This window comes from Callithrix jacchus, chromosome 3 (assembly GCF_049354715.1).
Source record: "Callithrix jacchus isolate 240 chromosome 3, calJac240_pri, whole genome shotgun sequence".
NCBI classification, from domain to species: domain Eukaryota; kingdom Metazoa; phylum Chordata; class Mammalia; order Primates; family Cebidae; genus Callithrix; species Callithrix jacchus.
The window spans coordinates 64,595,475-64,604,181 of record NC_133504.1 but is presented as its reverse complement, the minus strand read 5'-3'; positions in this window follow the sequence as shown (position 1 = coordinate 64,604,181).

The following is an 8,707-nucleotide window of genomic DNA, read 5'->3' as shown; positions in this document are numbered from 1 at the left end:
TGACATCTACATTAGGTATTTCTCCTAATGCTATTCCTCCTCAATCCCCCACCCCCTGCTATCCCTTTCCTAGGCCCCCACCCCCTGACAGGCCCTGGTGTCTGATGTTACCCTCCCTGTGTCCATGTGTTCTCATTGTTCAACACCCACTTATGAGTGAGAACATATGGCGTTTGGTTTTCTATTCTTATGTCAATTTGCTGAGAATGATGGTTTCCAGCTTCATCCACGTCCCTGCAAAGAACATGAACTCATCTTTTATGGTTGCATAGTATTCCACATTTTCTTTATCCAGTCTATCATTGATAGGCATTTGGGTTGGTTCTAAGAATTTGCTGCTATTAACAGTGCTTCAATAAATGTACATGTGCATGTGTCTTTATAATACAATGATATATACTCCTTTGGGTATATACCCAGTAATGAGATTGCTGGGTCAAATGGTATTTCTATTTCTAGATCTGTGAGGAATGGTCACACTGTCTTCCACAATGGTTGAACTAATTTACACTCCCACCAACAGTGTAAAAGCATTCCTATTTCTCCACATCCTATCCAGCATCTGTTAACTCCTGATTTTTTAATGATTGCTATCTTTTTTTTCAGGATTTAATGAACACAGATAATGATTGCCATTCTAACTGGCATGAGATGGTATCTCAATGTGATTTTGATTTGCATTTCTCTGATGACCAGTGATGATGAGCTTTTTTTTTCATATGTTTGTTGGCTGAGTAAATATCTTCTTTTGAAAAGTGTCTGTTCATATCCTTCATCCACTTTTTGATGGGGTTGTTTTTTTCTTGTAAATTTGTTTAAGTTTTTGTATATATTAGCCCTTTGTTAGATGAGTAGATTACAAAAATTTTTTCACATTCTATTGTTTGTTGGATAACACTAATGATAGTTTCTTTTGCTGTGCAGAAGCTCTTCAGTTTAATTACATTCCATTTGTCTATTTTGGCTTTTGTTGCCATTGCTTTTGGTATTTTAGTCATTAAGTCTTTGCCCATACCTATGTTGTGGATGGTATTGCCTAGGTTTTATTCTAGTGTTTTTATGGTGTTACTTCTTCTGTTTAAATTTTTAATTAATCTAGAGTTATTTTTTAAGGTGTAAGGAAGGGATCCAGCTTCAGCTTTCTGCATATGGCTAGCCAGTTTTCCAAGCATGTATTAAATAGGGAATCCTTTCCCCATTGCTTGTTTTTATCAGGTTTGTCAAAGATGAGATGGTTGTAGTAGATGTGTGGTGTTATTTCTGAGGTCTCTGTTCTGTTCCACTGGTTCATATCTCTGTTTTGGTAGCAGTACCATGCGATTTTGATTTCTGTAGCCTTGTAGTATAGTTTGAAGTCAGGTAGTGTGATGCCTCCAGCTTTGCTTTTCTTGGCTTAGGATTATCTTGGCAATGTGGGCTCTTTTTTGGTTTAGTATGAATTTTAAGTTGATTCTTTCCAATTCTATAAAGAACGTAAATGGTAGCTTGATGGGAATAGCATTGAATCTATAAATTACTTTGGGCAGTATGGCCATTTTCATGATATTGATTCTTCCTAACTGTGAGCATGGAATGTTTTTCCATCTGTTTGTATCCTGTCTTATTTCCTTGATCAGTGGTTTATAATTCTCCTTGAAGAGGTCCTTCACATCCCTTGTAAGTTGTATTCCTAGGTATTTTATTCTCTTTTTAGCATTTATGAATGTGAGTTCACTCATCATTTGCTTCTGTTTATCTGTTAATGGTATATAGAAATGCTTGGGATTTTTACACATTGATTTTGTATCCTGAGACTTTGCTGAAGTTGCTTATCAGTTTAAGGAGAGTTTGGGCTGAGACAATGGGGTCTTGTAAATATACAATCATGTCATTAGACTATTTGACATTCTCTTTTCCTAATTGAATACCCTTTATTTCTTCTTCTCCTTTTTTTGGCCTGATTGCCCTGGCCAGAAATTCCAATGGGTGAGAGAAGGCATCCTTGTCCTGTGCCAGTTTTCAAAGGGAATGCTTCCAGTTTTTGCCCACTCAGTATGAAATTGGCTGTGGGTTTGTCATAAATAGCTCTTATTATTTTGAGATATGTTCTATTGATACCTAGTTTATTGAAAGTTTTGAGCATAAAGGGCTGTTGAATTTTATCTCAGGCCTTCTCTGTATCTATGGATATAATCATGGGTTTTTTTTTTTGTCTTTGTTTCTGTTTATGTGATGGATTACATTTATAGATTTGCTTATGTTGAATCAGCCTTGCATCCCGGGGATGAAGCTGACTTGATCGTAACGGAAAAGCATTTTGATGTGCTGTTGGATTTGGTTTGCCAGTATTTTAAGGATTTTCACATCAAAATTCATCATGGATATTGGCCTAAAATTTTCTTTTTTTGTGGGTATCTCTGCCAGGTTTTGGTATCAGGATGATGTTGGTCACATAAAATGAGTTAGGGAGGATTTCCTCTTTTTGTATTGTTTGTAATGATTTCAGAAGAAATGATAGCAGTTTCTCTTTGTACCTTTGGTACAATTCAGCTGTAAACCCATCTGATCCTGGACTTTTTTGGTTGGTAGGCTATTAATTGTTGCCTCAATTTCAGACCTTGTCATTGGTCTATTCAGGGATTCAACTTCTTCCTGGTTTAGTCTTGGGATAGTGTAAGTGTCTAGGAATTTACTCATTTCTTCTAGATTTGCTGATTTATTTACATAGAGGTGTTTATAGTATTCTCTGATGGTGGTTTGTATTTATATGAGATTGGTGGTAATATCCCCTTTATCATTTTTTATTGCATCTATTTTATTCTTCTATCTTTTCTTCTTTATTAGTCTGGATAGCAGTCTGTCTATTTTGTTGAGCCTAAAAAAGCTCCTGGATTCACTGATTTTTTTTTTGAAGGTTTTTTTGTGTCTATCTGCTTCAGTTCTACTCTGATCTTAGTTATTTCTTTTCTCTTTCTAGCTTTTGAATTAGTTTGATCTTGCTTCTCTAGTTCTTTTAATCAAGAGGTTAGGGTGTCGATTTTAGATCTTTCCTCACTTCTCTTGTGGCATTTAATGCTATAAATTTTCCTCTAGGTACTGCTTTAAATGTGTCCCAGAGACTCTGGTACATTGTGTCTTCATTCTTTTTTGTTTTGAAGAACATCTTTATTTCTGCCTTCGTTTCATTGTTTATCCAATAGTCATTCAGATGCAGGATGTTCAGTTCCATGAAGTTGTGCAGTTTTGAGTGAGTTTGTTAATCCTAAATTATAATTTGTCTATAATATATTTTAAAAGAAGTTAGCAAACAAAGTAGAAAGTTAACAATATAAAAATATATAGGAATAGTTTAAGCAGTAGAATGACAACTATCTGTATTATAAATAAACTGTATAGTGACAACTGAAGCTAAAATAAAGTAGATCAATTTGGCAAAAATTTTGTGAAAAAATCTATAGGAAATTGAGACATTTTCATTCACTTATTCCTTCAACAACTATTTATTGAGTTTCTAATATGTGCCAAGAATATTTAAAGGCACTGGTTATTAGATGTTAACATTTATGTTCAGATGGAGAAGTCAGGCAGTGCATTAGTATGAACTATTGGAAAAACGAAAGGGCATATGCTAATAAGAAATGTTGGTATAGGATGAAATTGAAGAGGGAGTTCCAGTTTCAGTATCTACTTCTGGGGCATCATTATAACACTGAGATGAACATGTTAAGTGAAAAGTTGGATATAGTAATACATAATTTTTTTACATTAAAAAAATTTGACTTCCAAGAAATTTGTCTTTGAATATATGGTAAGACATTCTATGCTTCTTTATGGGAAATATCAATATTTTAAAATGATAACTCTATTTCCAATTACGCTATAAATATCATTCAGCCCTAATGAAAATCACAGAAGTTTTTTTTTTCAATAGAATTTTTTTTTCCTAAACTTAATCTAAAAAGTAAAAGTTTTACAGTGGCCAAAAATTGTATAAAAATGGAATTATTATCACAGAAGATATTAAAATATTAGAAAATTTTACCTTTTAAAGCACTCTGGACTTGGTGCATGATATGGTTTGCATCTGTATCCCAACCAAATATCATGTGAAATTTTAATCCCTGGAGTTGAAGCTGGGGCCTGGTGGGAAGTGATTGCATCATGTCGGTGGGTTTCTTAAATTGGTTTAGCACCATCCCATTGGTGATGTTCTTGTGATACTGAGTTCTCATGAGATCTGGTTGTTTAAAGTGGTATAGCACCTCCCTTCCTCTCTCTCATGATCCTACACTGACCTCATGATGTGTTTGCTCCCCCTCCACCTTTTACTATAACTGTAAGTTTCCTGAGACCGTCCCAGAAGCCAAGTAGATGACAGTGTCATGCTTCCTCTATAGCCTGTGGAACTGTGAGCCAATTAAACCTCTTTTTCTTATAAATTGTCTAGTCTTAGAATTTTTTTGCAGCAATGGAAGAATACATTATTACAGTGCAAATATGGTAAAAATTATTTTATATAATGCTATTTTACAATCTTTTGTCAAAGAGGGTGAACTTTGAGGGAACTGAGTGAGCTGTGAGAAATCTAGAGAATTAATCTTTTTTTTTTTTTAAACCTTAGCTTTATTTGGTAAGATTACCTTTACTGAGAAAACCCTCAAAATATCCAGCTTTCTGGCAGCTACAACTTAATTTAGGCTGATGCTACTTTGTGCATAAAGGGTATGATCCTACATTGTGTCAGATATCTACTTGGTATAGCTGAATAGCACTGCACTTGAATTTTATATTTCTACCTACAGTGCTGCTGATCCAAATACTGGTAATTATCACATATGAAATTGATTCCAAGTGATGTATGACATATCTGCTTTTAGTTTACCTAGTACCTCCAGCTTGGATCTTCTAGCCTAGAAGACGTTAGAGAATCTTGCCAAACTCTGTCATACCTTCTGTTCAATCCTTTCTATATTACATTTTTGGAATTCTCAAGTAAACTATGTAAGTTTTATAACATTTTAGTATTACATTATATATTTTATTAAAAATTTTGATGAGACCATTTACACTGCCACATTTTTCTCAATTAACTTTACAAAAAGAAAACCGAAATTAAAAAACAAAATGAAACAAAATGCCCACCCATGGAGATGAGAAACTTACTGGGAACTGGAGCAAAGGTCACTCTTGCTATGCTTTAGCAAAGAAATTGGTGGAACTTTGAACTCTCTGTTGAGAGATGATTTAGGGTATTCGATGGAAGAAATTTCTAAGCAGCAAAGTGTTCAAAACATGACCTGGCTTTTGCTGAAAGTTTACACTCATATGCGTGGAGAGAAAAGATGGTCTGAAATTGAAACTTATGTTTAAAAGGAAATCAGGGCATGAAAGTTTGGAAAATTTGCAGCCTATGTTGTAGAGAAGAAAAATACATTTTCTAGAGAGAAATTCAAGCCAGCTTCAGAAATTTGCACAAGAGAAGCCTAATGTTAATAACTAAGACAGTGGAGAAAATGTCTCCAGGACATTTCATATACCTTTCAGCAGTCCCTGTCATCACAGGCCCAGAGGCCTAAGAGGGAAAAATGGTTTTATGGGTTAGGCCTGGACCCTGCTGTTCTGTGGAGCCTGAGGGCATAATGCCCTGTGTCCTCATTGTGGCTAGAATGGGCCAAGGTACAGCTTTCCCATGCTTTCTGAAGGTGCAAGCTTCAAGCCTTGCTGGCTTCCACATGGTGTTGGGTCTGTGAGTACACAGAAGGCAGGAATTGTGGCTTGGGCATCTCTGCCTAGATTTCAGAGGGTTTATGGAAACTGCTGGATGTCCAGGCAGAAGTCTGCTGCAGAGGTGGGACCCTCATGGAGACCCTCTACTAGAGCAATGTGGAGGGGAAATGTGGGGTTGGAACCCTTACACAGAGTATCCACTGGGCCATTGGCTGGTGGAGCAATGAGAAGAGGGTCACATTCCTCTAGCCCCAGAATGATAGATTCATTGGCAATTTGCACTTTGTGCCTGAAAATCTGTAGGCACCCAGTGCCAGCCTATGAAAACAGCTGCAGGGGCTGTACCTTGCAGAGTCACAGGGGCAAATCTTACCAAGGTCATGGGAGCCCACTGCTTACATCAGTGTTCCCTGGATGTTAGACATAGAGTCAAGGGAGATTACTTTGGAGCTTTAAGAGTTAATGACTACCTTGCTGGATTTCAGAGTTGCATGGGCCCTGTAGTCCCTATCTTTTGGCCAATTTCTCCTTTTCAGAATGGAGGCATTTACCCAAAACCTGTACCCACATTGTATCTTGGAAATGACTAACATGTTTTTGATTTTATAGGTTCATAAGCAGAAGAGACTTGCATTTTCTTAAATGAGACTTTAGACTTGAATGTTTGAGTTCATGCTTGCATGAGTTAAAATTCTTGGGAACTGTTGGGAAGGCCCGATTGTTCCAGCAATGTCAGAAGGACATGAGATTTGGGAGCATCCAGGGATGGAATGATATGGTTTGGTGCTGTGTTTCTACCTAAGTCTTTTCTTGGATTGTAATCCCCATGTGTTGAGCGAAGGAACTGATAGGATGTGATTGAAACATGTAGACAGATGTTCCACATGCTATTCTCATGATAGAAAGTTGTCATGACATATGACGTTTTCAAAGTGTGCCACTTCTCCTTCACTCTCTCTATTTTCTTCCTCTATGTAGGAAATGCCTTTCTTCTCCTTCATCTTCTGCCATGATTATGAGTTTCCTGAGGCCTCCTCAACCATGCAAAACTGTGAGTCAATTAAACCTCTTTTCTTTTTAAATTATCCAGTATCAGGTAGTTCCTTATAGCAGTTTAAAAGCAGGCTAATACAATATGATAGTTAATACTAATTTGAGACTTGTGGTGCACACCTTCTTTTGCTCTGCAGTATTGTAGTCTAAGTAACTGATGATAATTACACAGGTGCTACATGTATAAATAACTGAATTCCAAAAACGGCCCTGGAGAGCAGGGCTCATATGAGCTTATCTGGTTGGTATCACTTCACATAAGTTGCCACACCTTGTTGTTGGGAGAACAAACACTTCTGTGTGATTCTGCTGAGATAGGATGCCTGAATGCTTTTTTATGGTTAGTCTTAGGATTTTTCTCATATTTTTTTCTTTGTTGACTTTATTATATATCTTTTCATTGTAATAAACTATAGCCATGATTATAACAGTTCTTCTTAGCTTCTTCTTGAAAATTTTTGTGGCAATCGATGGTCTTGTGATCTCTTAACCAAAATATATATTTTATTTTTATTTTCTTGCCTAATTTACCAAATGGTAAAATTCAAATGGATATAAAATTCAGATTACAAAGACTACTTTAAAGATCAGTCATTAGCAAATAGAGTGTGGCTTTCATATGTTGGAACTATAAACTTAAAACCTAGCCAACATCTGAGTAATTTATATTTTCTAAGCACCATGACAATAGTTTTCTATAATACAGTACTCTTTAATTATATGATGTCAAATTCAATAATGTGATTATCATATTTATAAATTAAGAAAATTAGATTACTCTCCATAAAGTAATATTATTAGGCAAAACTGACCCCTACATACTTGCACTTAGTAATTATTCTAAACTGTATCTGGTATAATGTCCCTTTGACTATTGGTTAAAATAATGATAATGAATTTAAATTTTTGAGGTACACTTTTCAAAGATATTTAATATTTACTTCTGTTACCAACCTGTTAAGTTTCAATTGTGTTCTTATACTTTATAAGTAGTATATTGGCATTATGAATTATTCAGTGGCATGTCTTCTGAAAATGTTTAAAAAGTGTGATGTAGCAGAAAAATGTTTGAGACTGTAAGAAAATGTAAAAACTGAAAGAAAATGTTCTATTATTCACAAAAATCTAGTGGTATTTAAATATTTATTTGCATCTAAGTACATATAAGCCCACAAATGTTGATAATCTGATATATAAATATTTCAGATCAAGTCTTCTTCATTCAGTATTAAAATTGCTATTCTATCTTGTTTTTCTGTATTTGTTTATTGGAATAACAATATTGTGTATACCTTCAGTGTAGAAAATGTTAAAGGAGGACATTGAAGCCCAAAACAATTACTTTCTTTCTCCTGAGACACCATGACTCAGATGCACTTTAAAAAGAATGCAATTAATCGTTCAGCTTTTCCTAGGTAACTCTAACTTACATTTGTTTTGAAAGGTGACTCAGATCATTTCCAGAAGGGATTTTGGAAGAGAGAACTTATTAAGAAAAAATAACTTTAAATAAAATTATGCTTCTGGCAATAAAGGTTTTGTATCTTTTATATGGGTATGGGAAAACATGTCCCCCAAACTCTAAAGCAAAATAACATTTAAAAGTGTATTTTGTTGATGATTTATTACATTGGTCTTTTTCTTTGGTACATAAAACTGGTAACTAAATACTTGCTTAGTCTTTAATGAGCTAAATGTACTCTGAGCATAATTCAGTTTCTCTTGATATAAAATAGAATTATTTTATAAAAGACTGGGGATAAGAGTAAAGTTCTTTCTTTCCAAGAACGTGAACCTCAACTTTTAGTACTTTTTAAATTTCAATTTCCTGCTCCCCATGAGTTCCCACAACCAAAATTAACGTGATTCAGGTAAACACTGTAGCCATGTTGATGTCTTCTTTTAAAAATTGTCTTACATAAGTACTTTTTTTTTGGTGTCTGCATTA